The 25087-nt window shown below is 39.0% G+C and overlaps 1 long non-coding RNA gene across 1 annotated transcript; it reads right to left on the bottom strand.

Annotated features, from left to right (window-relative positions):
• Positions 1-1910: 1910 nt before the first annotated feature.
• On the bottom strand, positions 1911-23341 carry LOC116441356. Its single transcript, XR_004239039.1, has 6 exons — positions 22947-23341; positions 21065-21196; positions 19013-19062; positions 11667-11871; positions 7900-8095; positions 1911-5175 (listed from the first exon to the last, which is right to left on the bottom strand). It is a non-coding gene; the product is annotated as an uncharacterized LOC116441356 (long non-coding RNA).
• Positions 23342-25087: the final 1746 nt, after the last annotated feature.

Here is a 25087-nt window from a genome sequence, read left to right as displayed (position 1 = left end):
AACTGGCCTATTCTTAAGGGAGCACATCAACAGTGCGGTGTCAAGTATCATTGCACTGTGACTAATGCTCCATTTTTCATCTTAAATATTTTTATCTTCTATTTGTTTTGTGCTCTGTGAAGTTAGTGAGTTTCTGAGTGGGCACTTCAGAGCAAGTATAAGCCTGTATGCTCCAGTGCAGTTCAAGAATGCTTTTTTCTCCACAAATCCCCTCCCATTGCCTCCTTGCCATCCCCTCAGAGCCTGAGTGTCTCATGAAAGAGACTCCCTGAGTCATTTAACACCCTTCTTGGAGACGGCTCAGCCTCTATCACCTTTTGCATGTGAAACAGCACCAAGATAACCTCCTCCAGATGCACTCTACACAGGCAGTCTCAGGAACTTAATCTCCTGCTTCTGGGAATCTCAGAAAATGACTCACTTATTTCTTTACCTCTTCTTTTTATCTCTCTTGAGTTCATCGAGGTAATGCTCAAGTTGCACACAAGGCTGCAAAAAAGACCCCCTGGGCTTGGCAGGCCCTTCAGGTCAAGAAGTTCCTCTCTGGAAAAGCAGCAGAAGATCATACATCACAACTCCATTGCAGTGGAAAGCAATCAATGGAAACAAAATAATATCAATAAAATATGTACGAAGCCAATGATGTTCTCTCTTCTGGGGCTGCAGCATTGATGAGATGTCACTGACAAACCACCAGGAGTTGCCACAGAGCTCTGACACATTGATTTTCTGAAGCTGGGGTCTCCAGCTGTATTTCTATTAAAACAAGAGATCTAGGGGTTCTTCCTGTACACCCGGGAGCTGTTGGCTGTGGAGTCAAGCAGTTCAGAACTTACGCCATTTCATTTTAGCCCTGCAAACTACCTAAAGCTCCTGTAAAATAAGAGCTCATTAAGGGCAAAATTGACAGTGAAGGTATTTTCTGCAGCTAAGCTTACAAGCCAAAAAGTTTACTTCTAAAAAGATGAGAGGAAGGGCAAGGGAAAATGAGCTGAAAATATGTGGTCATGTTTTCTACATTGCAAAGAGTTGCTTAATAGAAAACTCTGCAGTGTAAGATTTAATCCCTCTCTGGTGTGCAGCCTCACCTAACATTTTAAGATGCAAGATTTCCGGAGGCAATTTTATTTTCTTTCTGAAAGATTTCCAGATTCATTGCAGACAAACCAACTTGCCCATTGTCCCAGCTTGAGACAAATTCAGAGGAATGTCCAAATTTGAACGTCCTCTGATAGAAGGCAGGTTACAGCCTTCCCTCCCCCACCAGGTTGACTTTATGATGTCTATCTCCTATTGCTGCTCAGGTTTTTTTCTCCCTTTCTCTCAGACCCAGCTTAAAGACACAGAAAGGCACAGGAATCATGTCTGGCCATAGAGCAGCAATAGAGGATACACATCATAAAGTCACCCCAAGATACCCACATATTGAAAGATTTAAAAGTTGGTTTTCTAAGTAGACCAAACTTCTTTGACCTTCTAGTTGTGAATGAAAGAAATGCAATTAGCATGTGAAAATTAAAAATGGCATACTGCAGCGTAGGGATTTGACACCCTTGTCTGTGCTCTGTGATGATATCTCTGCTTCTTTGGCAGAGTTGACTCTTGACTGCATTTCAGTGACATTCAGTTTGAAAATATCCTGTCTAGCCATCTCCCTGTGTCATGAGGTTCACTCAACTCCTAAGAAGAGCAGAGACATTCCAAGCATCTCTGACACTTGGATTGTGCCACATGGGCAGAATAAAAAAAGGACTTAGGAAATCAGACTATCACTGTTTCTTCAGAGGTATGATTGTACACACACACACACATACACACACACACATATATATACAGGTTTATTTCTTAAATGTATCAGCCCCAGAAGGTAGCTGAGAAAGAAAATGCAGCTGAAAAACAGCTGCCTGAACTGGGGGAGGGTTAAAAGACAGAGCTGCTTTCATGCAGGCCAATGTACTTGAGACAGGCAAAGAAAGGGAGCCAACGAGTGCCTTTAGTCTTGTTCTTTTGAGAGAACTGAGATGGAGGAGACAAAATGATTTGCCCTGTCAAAAAGTGGGGAAGAACCTTCTTCCATAGAAGTCATCCAACCTCAGTTTCCTTAGTCCAGGTTAGTAGCATGCCCTTGAGTCTGTATTGACCTCGTGCTGTATTTTAATAAAATTTTACAGGCTCAAAACAATATTCCATGATCACTCCTGTGACACCAGAAAAGTCTTTACTTGCTGAGCATAAATACATCCTCAGCTGGCCTTTGATGGAAATAGATCTGAAACTCTGGAGCTGCAGGAAGATCCAGTACTTCAGGGACCCACACTCCCAACTAGCAGTGCACAATTAGTATCAGGCTGAAGAGAGAAAACCAGATATCTTCTTTCAGAGAAAAAAAAATAGAAGAGTTTGTATCAAATGGGTCCTTGTTTTTCAGCATATTCTTTTTCTGGTAAGTTCTGTATGCCATATTAGTAAGAAACACTCATTGAAAGAAATGGAAACTTGAAGGAGAGAATCTTGAAAGAGAGAAATACTGAATGACAGTGGTATGCTCAAGAAACTTTCTTTCAAAGGAAGCTCATAAAATATGTAGCCCAGCTGTTCTTTACTTTCTAATCAGGCTTTCTGATATAATGAAAGTTCATCCAGGAAGACACTTGCTCATTCATGTGATGGTTCTGTCAAAAAAAGGAGAAATGCAAATAATGGGAAAAGAAGATCAACTTAATCCATTTCAGCTTAACTGTGCAGGTGAACTCGGGAGGAAATGATATTAAACTGAAATCTGTGAAATTTTTGGCTCTTTAAAAATGCTGCTTTAGACAGCAAATATTTGCTGAAGATTACCCTTTATTGTTGATGCTGCTAATTAGCAAACAAAACACTTGGGTTTTGCCACCACATCTGGCCCTTCTATTTGCTGAAAATGTAAATAATCATGCTGCTCTCCCCTCTCCTAATGGGATTTAGTGTCATGTGCCCTATGTTAAATGCTGTAGAGCACAGCAGCACCTTACCCTGCAAGCAGCAGGCAAAGCCAGCCTGTCACTCAGGGGCTGCTTGTCCTGGTGGCACTGGGTTTGCAGAGTGTGCCAGATTTAGTCATGTATACAAGCATCACCTCGCTGACAGCCACAGGGAGATATTCAGGGCAATTAGAATGGTAATCAAGAATTGACATCACCTCCTGCTCAGCCCATGTTATTCAATATAAAAATAAGCTCAATTAGTTCTGCATTCAGGGCTTGGGTTCACATTAAGTTATGGAAGAGGCAATTAATTCGGGCTTCTCATTTTGGTAGGTTGAAAAAGAAAGAGAAGCATTTGGGTTGTTGTTTTCACTTTTAATAAGAGCACAATTTACTCTTAAGGTCAGAAGTGTGACATATGTTCTGTCTTATTACAAAAATAATGATGTATCGGGTCATCTGAGATATACAGGGCTGAGGGGAAATAAGGAGAAAGCAAGACAGAGAGACAGCTCCTGGCTTGCTGTTGACGTGATTCTCTCTTTCTGTGCAGCCATCATTAAAATGCCAGGCTGCTAAATACCTCAGAAAACAAAACCACGCACTAAAAATAATTATTTATTGGCTTGAATTGCAAAACAAAACCCTCTTGTAGAACAGGCATTTAAAATAACTGTTTTGATATTCAGGCAGCACCTAGCAGTGAGACTGCTTGTCAATGCTTCCTTTATAAAACACTCATTTCTTAAAAAGCGTCGCGTTTCTTGTCAGCTAAAAAGAAAAATGGTTAAATCAGCTTGTCTATTTTTGAAATGAAGATCAGCAAAAATCAAATCAAAACAAAACAAGATGTTTCAACTATTTTCAAGTTCTATTTATGCTTCTTCCTAGCAAAGAAAAATTTTATCTTCCAAAGGAAAATCCAGGAAAGCCTGTATTAAGAATAATTTTATTTTAAATCCAGTGCTGCTACTTAAGCTGTTTAGTTGGTTCCAAGGATGGACTGTGAAGAGGTATTAATTTTAAGAATCAGGAAGACATCCGCAGTATCATTTGCCATTGTTTTCTGGGAAGCACATTGAAGAGCACATTCTCAGTCATCCTTTCACTTCCCATAGAGAGCACTCAGTTTGCAGCGGTATTTTCACACCCAGAGGCAAAGCAGCCTGCAGAGAGGTGTCTGATTGCCCCATACCCCCCAAAGTAGGCAGATTGCTCAAGTAAATTTATTTAGCAAGCTAATTTATTCCTCTCCTAATGAAGTGCTGCAGACCAGACTCCAAGAGAAATTCTCAGCACCTTACCCAGTGAAATCAATGAGACTAGTTACAGAGCAAGAGTATAGGCAGACAAGAGAGTTCCTGTCAGGTGAATTGCTCCATCAGCTGAAATGCTCAGAGAAGGAATCAGCATGAGCTTGCTGATGTACTCCAACCCAGTGCACTGTGAGTGAATTGGTGCAGAGCCCATCCTCCATCAAGATGTTTTCAGCAGTGATGCACTTGTTTGTCTGGAAATCTGCTCTTTAATTCATTGACATTAATGTTCAAAGCAGCACTAAGTCAGTAAGGCTGCATGAGCATGAGAAGGGAACCAGACCAGCAGTACTTCTGAAGGAAAAGGATGGCTGAAACTAAATGAATACAGCATCCCACAGAAAATTCTGCTCCAGAAAATATATTTAGAAGCTGCCTATCAAGTGTGTCCCTGTGCTCAGGCACCCCTGGAACTGCCTGTTTTACCATAGGTCAGACCTGTCTCTAAAGACCAGGCCTGGCAGGCTGGATGCTGATACCAGGCCAAGAAATGGAAATCTGTGGGGCTTTCTTTTGCTTCTTTTACACTGATGACCTTTCTGAAGCGTGGTACAAGGTACAGGGTATTGATGTTTGGGGTTTGCTCACTATGATTTTATGCTGCTTATCTGAGAAAGCTTCACAAAGTAACTTTTGTTGGCTAAGTGTTTTATATGGTATTTTGGTACAAGGAGCGTAATATGATGTAAAGTACAGCATTAGGAAATAGTGGCATCCATTTAAAAACAGCACAGGTGATGGCAAGCAAAAAACAAAGGAGAAAACCAGAATGTACTTCAATTTTATCACAGTCTTTCAATGAAATGCTTGATAAAGAGAAGAGTCAAATTCCTCAGGTTGCTAGTGTGTTTTTATAGCAAACATCACTCCTGTAGCTTCCATCAGTCCTTGTTTGCCTATGGAAAATTAAAAAGAATCATAGCTTTCATCATGGATTAGAGTATAAAACAGAACAACAGCCCCTCAAAAAAACCCAAACCACAAAACAAACAAAAAAACTCAAAACCAAAAAACAACAACCCCAAAAAACCCCACCAAAACAAAACAAGAAAAACCCTAAAAACCATTTCCAAGCAACCAAACCAAAACACAGACATCTAAAATTCCAAAGGGGACTCTGATTACAGTGGGTCAGGCAAATAATTGAGCTTGAGAGTAAAAGTCATAGTTAAATATTTTCTAGGGTCTCAGTTAAAGTCATTTAGCAAGTAAATGTTTTTAATTCCTATCTCTTCAGGTGCCCTCAGCAGCACCAGTGCAACTCCACAAATTAGAAAATGAGTTTACACTTTTTCTGCAGATTCCTTTCCACCGAATCATTATGATGGCTGCCAGGTTCTAATATCTGTGGATCACACCATTTTTCTCCCTGGGAAATATCTGCAATCTACTTCTCATTCCAAGTCCCAGGAAAGAAGAAGCAGCAGATCCAGGAGCATCCCTTTGGACCTACAATTACCATGGGATTCCCAAGATGCTGGCTGCAACATTGCGATTCCTGCTGCCTAATCCCTACCTAACCCATGTCTTGACCTGAATTTCATCCACCAAACTTGGATCTAAATATTTAAAGGCACAAAAAGCAAGAATTATCTAAGGGAATGACCTAAAAACATGGATCTGAAAGCAGGTTAAGGAAATCCTCTAAGCTGGCAGGTAAAGATGAGGCACTTGAATCTTTATTTATTGTCATGTAGGCTTTCTTGCACTCTCTTGATATTAAAACATTTAATAGATGACATTTAAATGAATATGGTGTTATTATAATTACACATAGGCTACACTTGTGAAATATTAGAATTTCTATTTTGAGCTACTTTGTGTATTTGAGAAATTGGGAAGAGGTGAGTGTGTGACTATTTCTAATTATCAGCATCCTTTTATAGTTTCACGGGAAAGAATCCTTTGTACTGGAAATTTATTTGTCAATTTGTTGTTGAATACAAATGTGTCCTTTGCAGCTTTGGGCTGATAAATCCACACGACAGCATGCTGCTGTGCACACGTTTGAAAATAGTGTAGCCATCCATGTGTGGGGCACATTTATGTGAAGGTTATAAACCTTCTGATCAACCCAAAGGCAATTAAATCAAGTGTACCGCTGGGAAACATGGCCATGCTACTTCTTGAACTGCTCTGGCTTGTACAGACACTCTGCAGGTACTTGCAGAGTCATCCTGCTATTTCTGGTTCTGGGCTACTTTCTGTGTCCTATGTTGTGGTGTGCAAAAGCCTATTTCTCCCTGTTTCTGAGTTTTGAAAAGAAAAGTAGTGTCATTTATGGTGAGCCAGAAGCACAGCTAGGGGCTGAGGAAGAGGGCACTGAAGGCAATAAGGCAGTGAGGAAAAGACCACTCTTTGGTGCTCTTGCCTGAAGCTTTACTGTTGTCACTAATTTCTGCCAAGCAGCACGTTTAACTCCAGAGAAGATCCCGCCTAATAGTCACCATATTTCTGTCACTGCTGCCACAGCTGCATGACACTGCACAGTGAAGTAGGGTAGCACAAAACAGAGCTGAGCAAAAATCTGTTCTACCCGAGGAGTGCCATTTCTTGCTGTGGTTCAGTCAAATCCACTACTCCTAAAACAGGATCTCCGAGAGAGGGTCCCTAGCGGTGTGACAGCACTGGCAAAAACGGCTGGCAGAGGACAAGGGGACATTGCTGTTTAAACAAAGGTTTGTACTGCCAGTGAAAGAAAATTTAATGAAAATCTTAATTTTAGAAAATGTTTTGTTTCCATCTGACCTATAGAAAGAAAGCAGTTTTGACTACAAACCAAAACATACTTTCTTCATTAACATTTTCTATAGTATACCTTTTATTGCAACCAAGTCACTTTCTGGGATAAAACATGTCTGTGAGAAGACAAGTTTTGGAATATTAATCACAAGGGAGATAATCCTTTTTATTCACACCAAGTCATTTCAAACTTAACATACAGCAAGGAAATCATTTTGTATCTGCAGCAAGTAGTCTCTACAGTTAGACAATTCAGAAATTTTCCCTGATGAACTTACGCAAAAAGGTATAACTTATTCCGTTTAGCTTTTAAAAGAGACTGTTTTCCTGAGTTGGCATTTCCTGGTAGGAATTTGCAAATGCTCCCTGCTAACACCCACTGTACCATTATGTATTAAAAGAGTCCATCCCAAATGCACTCCAGCAGTATAAGAGTATCAGCTTTTGCATGTGTTTATCCAGCTGTCGTTTTTACATATGTCATTGTGGGTCCCAGGCCTGCTTTGGTACAGAAAAACATTGCCTGGTTTGTTTGGGTTTTTTACAATTTTTTTCTTTCTTGTTTGCTCCTGACAAATAAGAAAGTCAAGGAATAATTAACGCACAGACTGGAATGAAAATAACCTCCTAGTAAACAAGTGTGCTCGAGCAAAATAAATGATAATTTATTTTACAAGCAGAGATTAAAAGAACTTGGCTTGTTCAGCTTCTCAAAACAATAGCTAAGAAGGGATATGACTGTTCCCTATAAATATATCTGGGTATGTAAACATGAAGGAAGAGAAAAATTACTTAAGCAACCTGTAGAATATTGGAACAAGGACAAATGAGTACAAATGAGCCATGAATTAATTACGGTAAGAAATTAGGATAAGTACCTGGAAGTAGAAGAGCTGCTTTCAGGCTAATTTATGGAAAAATGAGCTGCCCAGTTCCTCTGTATTCAGCCTCAAAAGGAGTATATTGGTGTTATCCTCTCCTCAAAGCTCAGGTGTGGGAATGCACGGCTGTGAGTAGGTTTGGATGTTTGTATCCCGTAACACTAGCGAGCTATAGTTTTACTTCATTTGGCATCTGAAAAGGAAAAATTAAGTGAAAATCCTTCTGCCATCTCATTTTTATAGAACTACTTTTAGATCCTGTGGGGGTCAGAAACTTACTAACTTTTCCATAGGGGAAGAAAATGGATAAGGAGATCGCCCCTGGAATCCCACACCATGAAAATCTCACTCTGCCCACACACTTCCCCAAAGCTGAGAGCATTCCTTTCCCCAGGAGGGAAAACATGCTCTGATCCAAAATATAAAACAATAAAAATTTTATTCTGGCACACACAAGAGCTCCCCCCAAGGAGCTGCAAGTCCTCATTTTCCCTACCATGAAGCATGTTTGAGCTTTTTTAACAGCTAGGAATATTAGGGTGTTTTTTAAACAAATATTTCTTAAGCTTGTTTTTTATATTCCCTACCCACTTGTAAACTGTCTGTTAATGGATTTTTAAAATGACAGCGTTCATCCTAGACTTCAAATTATTCACAAACATGTCCAATAAATAATTCTTTTTCTGCAGACTATTTGTAAAATGCATATTTATCCGGAATTGAAAATTCATGCTATGCAGCTAATTAGCCGTCACAGAGGGCTTAAGCAGGCCTGAAGGGTGCCTAGGGCTTCTCCCAGCTCTCACCACAGGGATGCATTTCCCCTAACTGAATTTACATTTCTAAATTTTTTGGACCATTTTATCCAGAAATCATGCCCCTCCTCCACGCCCAGCTTTCTACTCAGTACAGTATTTGTTTTGATCAATCTCTCCTAGAATAATGAAATGCACTCCTTCTCCCTCACTGAATTAAATCTCACTTACATCTGCATCTTAAAGACAGTTTAGAAAAACAAGTTAGCCAGCAAAAAAGAGCATAAAGAAAGTGGGTGTCTTCCATTTGGCTTTCTTGTTAGATGCTCATCTTTGAATTCAATTTTCTCCCTACTTACCTCTCTTACCTTATTTTTCTTTATTTCTGCATACACTGTGCATGTTTAGCTGTACAAAATTTAGACCTCTTGAAATGCAAGGAGACTCAGCCACTATTTAGCATTACTGCTATTCTTTCAATATCTATCCCACTTATTGATAATAACTCATTAGGTTACAGGGAAATAATAAGACAGATAATTTATAAAAAATGAAGGAAATTTGTTCAGTTCCATAATCTTAGAAATCACTCCTGGTCTTCAGACAAAAATACTCCGTTTTGTCTGCAAGGAGATATTAAATATCATATACATATGAATTTCGACTCTTTTCTCCCTCATAATTTTCATCAATATTTAGAAAAGTCATTAGTCACCATCTTTTAGTTTTCAAGAAAATACAAATTCTTTCAATTGTCAAAGCTTTGCAAGAGCAATTTTGGCTGGCATACTTTTGGAGAATGTTTGGAAGAGTGACTTTGAGTGGAAAGCTCTGGGACCTGTCAGAACTTCCAAATATGTTATACTTTCATTGTCCTATTACCATGAAAATTTGGTTGACAATCCCTTGAACAGATCACTGCTGCACTGCATTTTGGTCAGGATTTAAAGTTACTGAGGGATATTTAGAAGTATCATCATCAGCCATGGTCAGCTGTGCATACAGAGATGAACTCTTACTGTTCAGAGAAATCAGAGGTTCTGTCAAACAAGTAGCCATGTATGCATCTAACTGTTGTAACAAAAGCTATTGAAATTTTAAAAGAAAATAAATCACCTTTCAGATCACATGGGTCTATATCAAAACATTATTGCTGTCAAATCTGAATCCTGCCTTGGTAAGGAAAGTAGGACCACAGAAACTGAGAAAGCTGTAGGTTTAGGAACGCCTTCTCAGCAGGGTGTGTTTATAGACATTCTCAGAAATACTGAGCTGCTTTTAAAGACAGAGCTGCTGACCAGCAAATCTCATGTAATTCCACCTAGAATTGAATACCTGCTTTTAAAATGCTATTTTAAGAATGAGTCACGAGGTAGAAGCTTAGATCACCTGAACGATGTAATTACTGAAAAAGAGCAGGTTGAGAGTGCACAGATTCCACCTTGTTTTATTTCTGGAGCTGACAAAAGCCGCAATTTGTTATTTAGTTAAACCTGGCAGATTAATGACCTATCAAATTAGGGATGCTGTACACTGCATCAAAGTCACAACCAACTTATTCAGATCCCTTACTTACTAAATCAAATCCATAACCGAGAAAGCCATACACACCACTAGTGAAATGCATTCCCTGATCCACCACACTGAGCTTCTAATCAATATCTTCATCCCAGCCATGGACTTGATTGTATTGAACTCATACAGCACAGCTGGGATAAGCTCCTTCAATGTAAATATGTTCTTCCTATAAACATGCTTCATTGTTATCCATCATTCTCAAGATAATCTCTGGAAATAACCTGTAACTCTCATCAATGATGAGCATATGGATTGTGAAATCTAGGATATCCTCACTTTGAAACAAAATACAACATCACAAATTCTCTGAGGAAGCTGTAAAATATATTTCGACAGGTTAAGCTCTCTGGTCTGTATAGGACATGCATGCAGAGCTTAATACCCAAAGGATTTTAGAGCAGCTCAGCTCGGTGGAGAAGAATCAATATTCCCATTGCACATACACAGCCAGCACAGGACCTCATAGCAGTTGTCCTTGGAAGCTGAGCTCTGGAAGAACAATTTCCAGGATTAAATATTTAGGTGCAATATTAATACTGCAGGCTTGGTCTGATTCTTAATTTTTGATTCGGAGTTACAGACAGGCAATTAATTTAAATTAGGTGGTATCAGAAGGGATGCTGCTGTAGCAGATTTCTCATCTGTTAATTTAGAACTACCAGCAATGGTATCCAGTCAAGTTTATCTTAATTTATGGGCATCTTCAGCCTTCTGCTCAGAAGGAAGATCAAATGTGGAATTGATCAAACATTTTCAATATTGTTTTTTCTTCTCCTTTTAATTTTGCAGCACTTGCTTCCAAATGTCTGACACACACAGGTAAAATGTACATCAGAAACAGTAAAATTTCAAGATTGTTAAAACTGATTAAGATTTGAGTATTCTGGGTATTGGTAGACTTTCTTTCCCTTTATTAGTAAACATCCTAGAGTCTATAGTTAAGGATCATTTTAATTTGATAATTTCTTCCAATAAGTGTATTCTCACAGCTCCAAGTATATGTCCCATTACTTGAAACTTTACTTTGTTTTTTTCAAAATTACGTATCATTTGAAGTAAAGGGTAACATTAGAGGTAAAAAGTTGATAGTGATATCCTATTTATCTGCATATGATTTAGCAGATGATAATTTTGATTCTATATATGAGGTACATGTCATTAGTTTTGTAGAAAGCCACATCTGACTTCAAGGGTTTGGGCTACTGCTGAACAAAGTAACTTGCCTCAGCATCCTGCTCAAAAGACTGCTTGTCTTAATTTACTCCAGGACCCTCAGCAGACTAGAAAAGCCTTACCTGAGCAGTCTGGCTTATTAAGAAACTATATTTCTGACTTGCTGTTCATCTTCCAAATGTTATCTGATTTAATCCTGCCTGTGGAGCAGGTTTAAATATGTAACGTTGCCAAGAACTCTGACTCCCCTTTACTGACCTGGGCCTCTGAGTTGCTCTGCATCCATCTTACATCTCCTCATATGAAGGAGATGGACTTTGCCAGAACAAAACCAGGACTCTTCCACAATTTTAGCACTTCTTGTAGAGAAAGAGAGGAATGAGGCTGAAGGAAAGGGGTTGAAACTCTCATCACCAGTCCTGATTGCAGTTTAGGAGAACTCCAAGGCCACACATCTTGCTTGCTAGGAAAAGAGTGACAAACAGATATTCAGAGTAACCTTTTGTCCAGACGGAACCCCTTTAACAGGAAGACTGACTCAGAAGAAGCAGAATTAAACTCACAACTAAACACCACTGTTATTCTGCCCCAGGCAGCAGTATACCAAAACCCAGTCTGGGAGTTCCTGATGTTTCCTGTAAAGACAGGTTTTGGTTTTACAGGAAGGCAACAAAGGTACCACAGCAAAACTGATATTGTTTTGAGGCACTAATTTTCACTTGTAGTCTTTTGTGCTATTTTTGTCTTTACTAGAGAAAAAGTTGCCTTGACTGTGCCACTTAAATTGACTAAGATTTATTACATTCTCCCAGCAATTTCTTTAATGCGCCTTCAGAGCATTATGCAAAAATTGAGCAGGCAGAAGAGTCTGCTCCAGAGCTGCACACAAACAGATGTCTGGCAGTATCCTTCCAAGCCCCTATCCCCTGTTGGAAATATCAAAGCTGCAATGTCCACTCAACAAGACTGTCAAAGTCACCTCTCCTCAGCAAGGACAGCAGGACACAACTTTCATGGAGCAGGTCCAGCTATAATAGTATCAACCCCAAATTCGGCTCGTGGGTAGCAAGGCAAACAGCCAAGTAGATACGAACATTAGGGAGACAAAGTTCCACAATTATGACCCACTGCTGATTTCAGAGGGAGAGAGATCACCATCCAGGATTTCTATGAGAGTTTTTTTATAAGCAAAGAGTGTGTTTTACTGGATCCCTTAGAAATTAAGGAAGTGTTCTAAAAAGCACTAAATTACTTAAAGGAGCTAATATACATTAAAAAAACCCAAACTTTATTACTTGATTATCCAACCTGTTTTTAAAAATACATATTCTACTTCAATATTACATGTATACTGTCAAAACAATTCACTGATTCTCTATGTCAGTGGTGGGAAGGATATATTCATACAAAAGGATGCACACAGAGTTGTTAGTGTAATGAGCTGAGAGGAAAGAGTGTGCTCTTAAATGACAGCTTAGATAAGGAAATCACATGCTTGAAAATGGTCTTCGTGAAGGACTGAAATTACAAATCAAATAAGCAGGAAAGGATTCATTACATTGTTTATTAAAGAGAAAGTTGCTATCAAAGTTAAGCTTCAAGTAGAGGATTCACCAGATATTTGGGAATATTTCTTCTGTGACTTTTAAACTGGTTTTGGAAATTAAATCTTCATGCGTGTTACTTAGAAGCTCTTTTGTACATCATGCAATTGTTCTACAGTGGTCTTATTTTATTGTGTATATTTTTATGCCTGTGTTTGTTTGTTTTTACGTATTGTACAATTTCAAAAGAAACCTATGTTATAAAAACCCCACATTTATTGAACTCCCAACTCTCCAGTGTGAACAAGGACAGTAGAACACACAGCTCAGAATAAAAGGATAGGTAAACAGTAGATATACTGAATCTCACAGAAGTTTATAGAGTTCAGTAGGAACAATACCTGGATGAGCCTTCTTTCCAAATTTAACCACTTAGGTGCTTTTTTATTAAAGAAAAGCTTCTCACAGTATGCAACCTTAAGTGGTGACGCTGCAAACACTTTAAAACTGTAGAGCTAATGGAAATTTTGATCTGAAAGGAAAATCTCTTCATTATACTCTCTGAAATTAACTGAAAAGTAATAAAGAATCCTCCTAGTACATTCTGTACAAATACAGACTAAAGGAAAAAAGAAATTGCAATGTTCTGGTGTTTTAAGACTGCAGTACTGTGTCAGCTAAAACTGAGCAAGTGAATACCTTGGTACGGTTATTCAAAATATATTGTTGCCTTTCTGAGTTATTAAGTGTTAAAAAAAATGTATCAGACAGTCTTAGAACCACACTAAGCTCCTTTAGGTTATCTCTAGAGACAACTGAAAGATAAATATCCATATTTTAGCATATTTACATATGTAAATAAATAATACAGTTACCCTTGTATATGAAAGAGCTCTATATTTGAACTAAAATAATTTAAAAGCAGACAACTATTGGGTTCTGGATGTATTTTACTTAATATTGATTTGAATTTCTAGGGAATGTACTTGTTCCACTGCTTTTTTGTATTTGATTTAGCAGACGGTAATTTTGATTCCGTATGTGAGGTGCATGGCGTGGTAGGTGAAATGGCTGATAAACAGGGAATTCAACTGAATAGGAAGTATATTTGATTTCACAATTCAATGTCTATTTAAAATATTCTTGTTCAAGGGGGAAAAAAACGCGTTTTAACATGGCCTGTTGATTTCATCATCAGCTGTCTTTTGAGATACAGTCATATACAGTAAATATTTCATTACAATATTTGCTCTGGTTTTCTCTATATGTTTTAATGTCTGATGCATTCAATATAATTTTAAATTGGGTGACAGGTCACTCGGGCTCCCTTTGTCCTGTTCAAGGGGAAGGGACAAGGAGAGAGCTGGATGAGCCCCAAGATGCCTCTCCTCTCTTGTCAGGCAGCTCTGACCGACAGCTGCCCACAGGTGCAGAGGCACCTCAGCACAAATGGGAATCTGTGTTCCCCTGTCCAGCTGCTCCTGGAGTATCCCCCAGCCTGCACAGCCCTGCCCTGTGGGGAAGGACACAGGGGCATGACAAAGCCACATGGTGGGGGCAGGACAGAGGTGCTGCCCAAGCCATGGCTCCTTCTGAGGTGCCAAAACAGCAGCTTTTAACCTTCCCCGTGGGGAACTGAAGGTGACCAGGGATTTAGGACATGGAAATGCCCCCCATCCACTCCCCGCCCACGCTCTGAACAGAGGGCAGAGGCTGTTCCCAGGGTGGTGTGCATAGCTGGGAACCTCTCCTGCCCTGCCATGGGATGTGGCACCATGACTAGCACAGGAGGAACCTGCAGTCACATTCATAAATGAGTGTGGACTTCTTGTTACAGAGGTGGGAAATCCACTAAGGCATCCTCTCTGCTGCAGCCCACCTTCAGGGGAGGTGACAGATGGCAGCACCTTCCCCCTTTGCTTTGCACCATCACACCAAAGTGCAGTCACACAGCTGATGACAGAACTGAAAGGAAGAAGTTTCTCCACAATTCCTTGAGAGATTGTGGAGTCTCCATCCATGGACATACTCAAAAGCCAAAGGAACATGGTCTTGGGCAACTTGCTCATGATGAGCCTGCTCAAGCAGGGGAGCTGGACCAGAAGACCCTCACAGATCCCTCCCAACCTCAGCCATTTTGTGTGATTCTGTGCTTTGATCTGACTCCTAAAACACCTGATGGCAAGGATTCTGGGGCAGGGGATGATCCCAAACTCCTCCCATAGTATTCTTCACCAGACAACATGTCCCTAGTCCAGAACACTGTATATCAGACACAGTCAGAAGAAAAATAAGATCATTTCACAACAAACATCAACTGCAGGGCTGGGCGGGGCTGGCCCAGGAGTCACAGGGGTTCAGCTGGTGACAGGAAATCGGCACCTGCACCAACAGAGCAAGAAAGCGCTGATGAACCCACAAAGGTAGGAATTGGTGTGCTTTGGTTCCCTCTCTTTGGGGAACACAGCTGACAAGGAGCTGCTTATGGCCCAGCAGAGAGAGCTCTTGCTGGCTAGAACTTTAGAGAAAGGGAGACTTAGAGAAGAGAAAAAATGGTCAAGGAAAAGAGGAAAATAAAACCATCAGCGCAGAAAATATAATTTAAGAGAGAGATCTCTGAAGAGACATTGGGTCAAAGGCCACAAAAATTCTAGGTCCAACAAAAGGATGTGGACTGGGAGGGCATCGCTCCACAGGAAGGTCAAGAGGACACATGCTGATTTATAAGCCCAGAAGCAGTGGAAAACATAACAAAATGCTTGTAAGTAAACAACAGAGAAAGATTAAATATTTCCTTTAACCTCCTCAAACTATGTTAGCATGGTTTCTGAGTGAAATTACACTGCTCAAAGTGGACCAGGTCACTCCAAAATATTTCATGAGCTGAATCCAAGGTTTCCCAAGTTTTTTTAATAATATAAAAGTGTTTATAGTCTGATGAAACCACTTTTATCTCTGTACCATAAAAAAACCCACACAATGTTTGAAAGAGCAGAGGCACCGTTTGATGCATATTGCTCTGGGAAACCTGAGAGAAGCCCAGGGAAGAGTGGGAAAGCAGCAGTGATGAGAAGTGCACACAGTTATTGTAGTACAAGACACCAAAGCTGTTTAAGAAGCCAAGTAAAAGCTGCAGCGGACAAGCCTGGAGGTTATGACAGGGGCCTTGGACCTGGGAAATGCATTTTCCATGAAGCTCCAAGAGCAAATAACATGATTTGGAGGCAAAAAAAAAAAAAAAAAAGAAAAGGAAAAGAAGTAAATGAGGTAAATGAGTTCCAAAAAAAAAAAGAAAAAGAAAAGGAAAAGGAAAACATGGAGATTTGGTCCTTTCGGGTCAAATGCTATGTTCGTAACACCTGAGCTCCCTTCTACACTATCATTTCAAGGAGAGATAAAGATAAAACACTTCAGTAGGCAATATGAGTACAAACTTGAAAAATGCCTCAGATCCAGGTTTTCAAAAATATCTATGGACAGAATAGTTACATTAAAAAAAAAAATCAGGTATAAAGTGCTTTCATATTTCCCTTTTAAATGCATCAGTGCCATGTAGGGGATTTTCAGAGTCTTGCTAAAAGCCCAGCTATATTTTCAAGTATTGAAGTACCTTGGAGAACAAGGGCCAACATCTCTTAGAATCTTTCCAAAATGAAATGCAATTTCTTGTGTTCACGCATTAGCAATTTTAATCCTTCCTGCACCAAAATAAAAGGCCAAAAGCAGAGTTTAAAATAGTAGTATGTTCCAGTTGTGGGGTTCCATGTAAACAGAACCCTGAAGAAATACTAGGTTTTTTTAAATCTATTCCAGGAAATTAAGTAAAGAGGACTTAAATGATAGAAGAAATAAAAAATGTGCATTTTATCCAATTATGCTTCATTATGTTAAATTATGCGAGCTGATAGTGGAATTATAAAAATGCATCCCTCCCAAAGGTTTCTCCCCTAAACATCCCCAAATTAGTCCTATGCAATCCAAAACTGCTTTTCTCCTGCATCCCATAATATGTCCCACAGCCCAGTGATGGGCCTGGGAGCAGCCATCAGGGTGCTGTTTGGTCTCCCCATCCTGCCTTTGTTTCTCTGAGCTCCAATGTGGGTGTACAGAAGAGTTTTTATCACATAACCTAGCAGATACCTTGAATAAATGTAATATGAAATGCAATTATGTTTGACAACACAGCTACAAAATCCAGTAAAGAACATTACATAGATAAGTCACATTGACTTTGACTTAAAAATTATTTATTTCTTTATTAATATTCTACAAAGTGGCTATAGGGAGAAGGATTTAAATTGTAGTACATATAAACAGGTGTTATGTATGTTCACACCTGCATATTGCTCTCATACCCCTGGGAGGCTTTATTATTGTCCTACCCTGAAAGTCACAGCAGACACACTATGCTGTGGTGTACCTAAGTTTTCAGAAATTCCCAGGTGGAATTACCTCCCTCAGCACACTCAGAACCACAGCAGTCAGGTCATCACATTTTCAGCGTAAGTTCTGCTCTTCCGTATTTCTGATTAACAAATTTTGCTTTATTGCTCACTCTATCAACTACTTAAAATTTAAACCAGCTATCAGATCAATACAAGCGTTTCCAGTGTTCATTATTCAACTCTTGAATGCTTTTCCTTCCTTATCTTTTTTTCTCTGTCTTCCTTAGGTGTATTAAGAACTTTGGAGATGCACTGTAAAGGCCCTTGCATACAACAGAAGTATATTCCAAAATTTATGTTTAAACTGTTTCTTTACAGTACTAAGTAAAAAAACCCGGAGTCGTAAACACCAGAGTAACTTTCAACAACTTCTGTGTCCCAGTTGGATCACCCAGGTCCCCTACAGATTGCATGATCACAGATGTACCTTCCTAAGTGATAACCATGACATATTTCTGTGGTGGGTTACTCCTTTGGTTTGTATGCTGGTTGCTAAGGTAAAGTTAATTAAAGTTAGTACACCTCAGCCATAACCCATAACCAGTTTAAAGAAGACATAACGATTTGTCCCCCATAGAAAACATTCATTCTAAAATACATTGCACTGCAGTGACGTTAGAGTTGTACATATAAAAGTAGATGTATGCACACCTTTTTATATAGGTATGTATAGAATGTATTACGAAATATATTATGTATCTCTATATATAAACCCCTAAGCCCATCAGCAAGAGGTAACATCTTTGTGATGATTAATGGCTTTGGCAAATTTGACATTGGGTTTTGTCACAAGAAAATTGTCTGAATATCCTTACTCAGGAGGCACACCACGTGTAGCCTCATTTATCATAATTAGCTTAAGCTATTTCAACAGTATAATGAAGGCTAGGGAACCAATTTAATTGTTTATTTATTTTAGAAAAAATATTTTCCATGTGTCATCATATCTGCTTTGCACTTGACCTTTTAATCAAAACACTCACAGTCATTTCTTTTCATCCCATATTTACTTACTGATTACTTTTGCTCATGTTTTGTGTGTTGCCTGAGTGCTGAGTAACCAACAGCAAGAAGCGTGATTCATTAGCACAAAACACAATTATTATGCCGTTTTATGAGATAACTGAAACAATGACCTGATGCAGGACTGATGCCTTTGCATCTTCCCTAAGTCTGTGGAGCTGCAAATCATAGTCAGAGTGATGGGACACTTCCCAAGGAACTGAGAGGAAGTGCCTGAGCCCATGTCAGAAATAAATAACATTGTAGTTGTGCTCTAAAACCTTCCTTCTTTTTGTGATGGTTGCAGCAATTAAGCTATATGAAAACTCAAAATCTGTGCAGAAATATAAATCCCCTTCTTTGGGAAAAAGAAAAACAATAAAATACAGAGCAAGGTATCTGTTCTGCAGCTATCTTTGGAAATAATTAATCAGAATAAATACTTTTTAAAAAGACAACCTAGAACACAGAATAAATTTTACATAAGCTTTACTTCAATATATAGTGCAAAGTCAGAAGGAAAAAAAAAAGTTTTCCAATAAGCATTTTGCAAAAAGAAGTAACGTGCTCCCCTGATATTGCAGATCAGTGTTGCTCTGCAATTCCTCCTTACCAGGTCAAAGCTGAAAATCAGATTTCTCATTAAGTAAAGGTTTTCTCCAGCTGAAAGAAAAGAAAAAAAAAAAAAAGTATCTCTGTAAAGTTTTGTAAAAGCTCACCTAAAACAGTATTTCTTTGGGCTGGATTGGAAAGAAACATGGTTCAGTATAAGCACAGGTATTTCCAGAAGCACTGTAGGCAATGCAGTCTTGCTCTTACTCAATAGACATGAAGAATATTGATAGTGGAACTCAATTATGATTGAGAGAGAAAAATACTGAAAATTCATCTGAATAAAATGAAGGCTATTGATCAGTGTCAACACCCCTGGAAAACCCTTCCGCAAAAAATCCAAACCCAACCAAAACCCAGCTCTGCATATTTGGGGAGATAATTGAAAGGCAGAACAATAAATCTGCTTTAATAACCATTGGGGTTAAATAGAAATCAGACAGTAGAAGTCAGGTAGAAAAGAATCAGTCAAACAAATCCACATTTTATAAATAATGGGACCATACAGGACATCCATCAGGTAACATATGGCTCAGAAAAGAAGTGCAGAGTTTGAAGGAGCCATTTCCACACTCTAAGAAACCAGTTTGAAAATGAGCAGACTAGAAACAAAGCAGTTAAATTCAAAAATTTTAAAAAGTGAAACAGCACAACTTTTTTTGAGGAGGAAATACAGTATATATGGTTTCCAACTTCTGAATAGTACAGTTCAGTGGTGTTGCTGGAAAAATAATCTGTCATCCACTGACATAGATGCTGAGCTGAGGTTTTCAGCTACAACTTGTACTGATATTCAGTTGAGTGATGCAGGAGAACCGAGATTTTTACCTGAAACCCCTTCTAAAGGAATGGTATATGCACCTTAACTTAAATAGACTCGCAAAGTTAAAGTGCATTTTTTGTCTTCAGCCTGAGCAAAAGAATGAAGGATCCATTATTAGACAGACAAAATAAAACCAATCAATAGCCTTTGTCATTATTTTTGATGATTTTTTGTTCTTATTTACACAAAGGTGTGCTCATAATTTTTTTTTTTAGCCTGAATTACTTATAAATAAAAATGCTTAATCAAAAAAGTGTGGTAACAAATGTTTAAATTAATATGAAGCATATTCACAATATACTATCTTAAAGGTGTCACTTTTTAATACCATTTTAAAGGTATTAAAGAGTTAGAAAGGGTAGAATTTCCTTATATTTTAGAGCTATTAAAGTACTTGTAATATGGTCAACAGAGCCTTAAAGAGGCAAAAATAAACTCCTAAGTTTACATAAGTTACGTCTTAAAATGTTGCATGATGTCTTTAGGCAGTATTTAACTTTCCTTTTCCATATTCTGAAAGAAAATTACAGATTTAAATGGTACTAATGTTAAGGGCAAGATTAGTCTTAAATGGATTTGATTATTCTGATTGGAATGTATCCCTTCGTTTACCAGTCCTCTTCAAGGCACAGGTCTGACTTTGCAAATCAAGAGGTAATACAGATTTTTGCTAAAATGCACCAGAAACATGGCCTTTAGTCTAATTCCTCTGCACAACATGTAGAACAGGTCTCTTAATAATCACCTCAGGTAAATGCCATTAGCTCTCCATCTCTTTTATATTATTATATGGTAGTCCCACACCTGAGCATAACTGGCCTTCTTTTCTCCCACTATCACCTCAAGAGTTCAGCAGGAAAGGATCATTAAGCTATGAACATTTTCAACTTTCAAAAAAAGAAAAAAAAAGTCAAATTCTCCACTAACCATAAAGACAAACAAAAGGAGAACTTCTTTAAAATTACCTTTTCATCTACAGGAGAGGTCTGTCTAAATGCAAATGAATCCACAAAAACCTCTACAGATCTGTGGGAAATTTGGTACTTCCAAAACAAGACCTGATAACCCAATTTCTGTGAAGAGAACACCATCCTGTGAAAACCATTTTTAGAGGGCCAATACTGGGGAAACTTTGAGAAAAAAAAGCATTATAAAATATATTGTGATTATAGTAGAGCAGTATGTCAGTGATAAAAATGTAGGTATATATAGGCCCTATAAAATACTCACAGAAATACTATATCAGATCTCCATACCACACCAAATTCCCAGGCATTCCACGGAAGAACAGTGTGGATTTCCTTCTCCACTCTCCAACCTCCCTTCCACAGACAGGTATCAGACCACTGTAGCAGCTTGGTACTTAAAAGGAGGGAAAGGGAATGAGAATGAGCTGCCAAAGTGGATTCAAAGAATCAACAGCAGGAAAAAAGGAGAACAACCTAGATTTGACACATTTCCATTCACTCTGTGACACTGCCTGCTTCCAAACTATTAGAAGAAAAATTTTTCTGAAAGCCTTTATTTAAACTAATATTCATGTGCCTAAGAAATGGCAGTAACCAGAGAAGAAAATTTCCTAATTTTTGTTGCTATGTGAAAACAACTTTAAATCAGTTTTTGCATAAACAATATGTAAATCCTATACATCAACTGGAAGATGGCACAAGGGAGTGTGGAGTTCAAACAGCTGGTCCCAGTTTCCCCTTCCACCTGGCATGAAGAGTGCACATTATCCGTGAGACTTAATCAAATTCTGATGACGGATGTTCACATATTGGATATTCTCCTTTCTCTATTCCAGATTAAAGAGAAAGACTGAAATATGAAATTCATTTGAAAAATGAAACATATCTGAACTCTTGTTTTTGTCTTTGAAAAGGGCAGCTTTCAGAGGAACAAAACATTCAAAGGAGCTGTTTCCATAAATTTAGCATCTCACAGAGACAATGAACTGATGGAGAATTCCACTTGTCAAACTATTTTTTTATGGCTGCTCTGTTAGATTGCAGCCGGTAGAGTTGGTAAACAGCCAGCCCACAAATCTCCACACTTTTACCACTCCATTTGAGAAGCTATTTGTGCCCAAGATGCAGTCAGTCAGCCCAAACAACTGAAAAAAATAGACTCCTCAGCTCTCCTGAAGCAGCTCGCTTGCTGAGCCATGGAGGCTACATCGTTCTTCAGAATTATCCTGGTCTTTTTCTCCTTGTTGAAGTAACAGAATGTGCCCAAACCACGGTGACAAATAGTCACTCTCTGCCATAGCTATTCTCCTCCCACACTCAAACCTTCTGATAGCATTGCAGGACAAGATTACAAAGTGAATGTGTATTTTGATATTGGAAAGAGTTTTTGACTTTCCCACTGTCCCCCAAATCTTCTCTCCTTGTTTTTCATGCTGGTAATTGCCTTGGTTTGGCTTCATGGAAGGGAGGTTCTCTTACATTTAACTCTCTTACCTTTGAGCAATGTCCAGTGTAGAAGACTGACCTGGGTTATTTGCTCATTTTACATAAACATCAGCTGAAATGCCAGGACTTGATTCCAGCCTCACTTCTCCTTGTTTTACAGCATGTCAAAGAAACAGCCTTCATTACTTCTGTGGTGTGCCAATAAGATGACAAAGTTCAAAACATGTCATCCTATGCATGAGTCTAATTTATTCCTCTGGATTACTGGGAAACTGATTTTGTCATGAGCTCATACAAATATATACACAGTCTACATGGGATTTTTACTTTTTCCAGAACTGGAACTCTGCCTGGCTCTACTAGATGTCTTCCCCTCACAGTTGCACTCAAGCCTTATCTAGTTGGAGTTTATGGCAGATAAAATAACCCCATTTGACCAAATGTTCAATCTCATTGTTAGTTGAGGCAGAGATTAGAGTCACACTGCACACTGGGGTGGGTCACGTCTCATCAGTGCTTTCAGCATAAACTCTGTCCCAAAAATTCATTCAAAGGTGAAGCATGATTGGCATATATGTTCCATACTTCAAAGTCTTTAACAAAAAAGTTCAAAACAGTTCGATTATTTTTAAACTGTAAGAAGAAGAATAAAAACAAAATAAAACCCAAACTCAATTCTCATTGTTGACTATACTCACAGCACAAAGGATTTTTGCTCTTTGAGGTTGAAAGTCACTTCACTTGGACTTTGCTTATTAGATTCACTCAAAGTGTCATATAGGTGGAATGAGAGTTTCTGGGGAAAGAAAATGTGAAAATTAGGAAGAGGACACAGAGAGCATGACAGAGTAAAGGGAAAGCTGAACTCGTTTTCCTCCACCATAAAAGCTTGATGCACTAATGGCATGAGATAAAGGTGTCAGACTAATACCTCAGTCTTACTTTTGAGTCTTACTTTTCCTGGGTGGTGAATCTATTCTGTGACAAGAATAAGGTGTTTGCGTTTCAGACAACCAACCTGAGTGACACGGATTATATCAATGCCATCAGCATTTTCGGTTGAGTTGATTAGCATGCAACCCAGACAAGTGACCTGGTAGACTGCGACCATCACAGCAGGACTTCTGGTTCCAGCACTGCTTCCAGAAGGCAGGCAACTTAAAACTGTTCAGCCAGAAAACTTGGCAGACTCGCAGTTTCATTCAGGCAGGCTTACTGAGGAACTTTCTAGATCAATATAATCAAAGAGAACGTACATAGGAGGCTGCCTTCTAATTCCAGCCAGCAAGAAAACTACACTTAGAGATGCTGGCATTTGCTTTAGAGCCTGGTTTGAGACAGGTTTCTCTGTTGTTTGCAAAAGATCAAACTGCTAAAGAAATCAGCCTATTTACACTTTTGATAGCAACCTTTGCCCAAGCTGCATGGCAGAATTATTTTTCTGTGGCAGGTAAAGTCCTATTGAGGAAACCAATTGACAGAGATTGTATTCCCAGAGTAAGGTAAACTGGATCATGTTCCTCCTTGGCACTTGACATACCAAAAATACAATAAGATTAAAAAAATATCACTGTACTTTTTATCACTGATGCCTAGAAAACCTTTCAAATCAGAGGAAAGCTTCCAGCTTCAGCAAACAGCAAATTCTCTGCAATCAAGGCATCCAAGCTGATGATAGAGAACAAACTTCTCGTAAAAATCTTTCAGACTGCTTATTAGTTTAGAGGCTGCAGATATAATCCAGATTCAAACACCTGCAAAAATCACAAGGCTTTGAAATTGCCTGAAGTAGCACCTTTCTGGATGGCAAATGTCCTGTTGGTGGGTGAGAGAGAATTCACAGTTATGAGCTCTCTGTCATCTATTCCTTGGTTACTCCTGCCTGGCGCTTGGAGCATTTTCTGCTACAGCAAGTGTTCTAATATCTCAGATCTCAGCTTTCCTCTTCCTGCTACCAGAAACCAGGCAGGATTCCTTTTTTCATTAGTTGTCATGTATTCTCTCTGCATTTCTGCCAACAGCAGGGATGTGCAATGGCCCTAATGAATTTTGCAGGTTCACTTGAAAAAGAGCCAACTCTTTTAGCTACCTCATCTCGATACAAGTTGCATCGATTCCCTCACAGGCCCATGAACACACCACTAAAAAACCTGACCTAGCAACTTCTTGCAGCATGGATTGGTAGTGAGATAAATTGTGATAAAAACTTATTTTGCTAGGTTTTAAAAGAAAAATAACTAGGCTCTGCATAAAGCAACCTTCTTTACCAATAGGAAAAACTATCAGTGAAACAAAGAAAGTCACGCTGCAAATGCGCTGCCAGACCTCCAGAAAGAATTGGAAATTTGTCCTCAAAACCTTAAACAAGGCAGGGGAGTGCCTTTGACACTGTTGCATCTACACATGGGAGTGCCTCCACCTCCAGAAAACAGGCTAGTATTAATTGCAGGATAGCAAGGAGTTTTAGAAGGAAATAAAAACTTAACTTCAAGTTTGTCAATACTTGCTGTTGGTACTTTTTGTTTTCTTATCTCATTGCTGTTTCCAGTAAATTGCTCTTATCTCTTCCCATGATCTTTACCTTTTTGTGTCCCCAATTCTCCTCTCCACACCACCACAGAGGGAGTGGGGCTGTGTGAGTGAGCAGCACATGGTCTGGGGTGTTTCAGTGGGAACACTAACTTGGGGAATACTGTACCTAAACCACAATAATTTGTTATACAAGGGTTGAGACTTATGACAAGATGCTGGTGATATTCTCAAAGGTCTTGCCTGCCCTGAGCCTGGCTTGACCTCTGTGGAGTGGCTCCACGTGCACAGACTTAGGAGAGGAGTTTGC

The sequence above is a fragment of the Corvus moneduloides genome, chromosome 3, assembly GCF_009650955.1.
Source record: "Corvus moneduloides isolate bCorMon1 chromosome 3, bCorMon1.pri, whole genome shotgun sequence".
NCBI classification, from domain to species: domain Eukaryota; kingdom Metazoa; phylum Chordata; class Aves; order Passeriformes; family Corvidae; genus Corvus; species Corvus moneduloides.
The sequence above is the reverse complement of the archived record's forward strand: the minus strand, read 5'-3'. Positions and strand labels throughout refer to the sequence as shown.